Below are 962 nucleotides of genomic sequence, written 5' to 3'. Positions count from 1 at the left end.
AGTGTGAGCTGGTACATATGTGCGATAACCTTCTATATTCATTGTGACAGGTTGCACACGTAAACATGTAGCAAAAGAGCAGTTCCCTGACCGGGAATCGAATCCTAACCACTAGACCACCAGGGAAGGGTACTACAGTGCAAATCGGTTCCCAGTGTGAGCTGGTACATATGTGCGATAACCTTCTATATTCATTGTGACAGGTTGCACAAGTAAACATGTAGCAAAAGAGTAGTTCCCTGACCGGGAATCGAACCCGGGCCGCGGCGGTGAGAGCGCCGAATCCTAACCACTAGACCACCAGGGAAGGGTACTACAGTGCAAATCGGTTCCAAGTGTGAGCTGGTACATATGTGCGATAACCTTCTATATTCATTGTGACAGGTTGTACAAGTAAACATGTAGCAATAGAGTAGTTCCCTGACCGGGAATCGAACCCGGGCCGCGGCGGTGAGAGCGCCGAATCCTAACCACTAGACCACCAGGGAAGGGTACGACAGTGCAAATCGGTTCCAAGTGTGAGCTGGTACATATGTGCGATAACCTTCTATATTCATTGTGACAGGTTGTACAAGTAAACATGTAGCAAAAGAGTAGTTCCCTGACCAGGAATCAAACCCGGACGCGGCAGTGAGAGCGACCGAATCCTAACCACTAGACCACCAGGGAAGGGTACTACAGTGCAATTCGTTTCCCAGTTTGAAATGGTACATATAGTTGAAGTCGTAAGTTTCCATCCACTTAGGCTTGAGTCATTAAAACCTGTTTGTCAACCCCTCCACACACTTTCTTGCTAACAAACGACCACCAAGGGAAGGGTACAACAGTGCAAATGGGTTCCCAGTGTGAGCTGGTACATATGTGCGATAACCTTCTATATTCATTGTGACAGGTTGCACACGTAAACATGTAGCAAAAGAGCAGTTCCCTGACCGGGGAATCGAATCCTAACCACTAGACCA

The 962-nt window shown here is 47.7% G+C and overlaps 2 non-coding genes across 2 annotated transcripts; both read right to left on the bottom strand.

The window, feature by feature from the left end:
- Positions 1 to 235: 235 nt before the first annotated feature.
- trnae-cuc lies at positions 236 to 307 on the bottom strand. The gene has a single exon. It is a non-coding gene; the product is annotated as a tRNA-Glu (tRNA).
- Positions 308 to 416: 109 nt separating this feature from the next.
- On the bottom strand, positions 417 to 488 carry trnae-cuc. The gene has a single exon. It is a non-coding gene; the product is annotated as a tRNA-Glu (tRNA).
- Between the last annotated feature and the right edge of the window lie 474 nt (positions 489 to 962).

This window comes from Oncorhynchus gorbuscha, unplaced genomic scaffold (assembly GCF_021184085.1).
Source record: "Oncorhynchus gorbuscha isolate QuinsamMale2020 ecotype Even-year unplaced genomic scaffold, OgorEven_v1.0 Un_scaffold_21842, whole genome shotgun sequence".
NCBI lineage: Eukaryota > Metazoa > Chordata > Actinopteri > Salmoniformes > Salmonidae > Oncorhynchus > Oncorhynchus gorbuscha.
The sequence above is the reverse complement of the archived record's forward strand: the minus strand, read 5'-3'. Positions and strand labels throughout refer to the sequence as shown.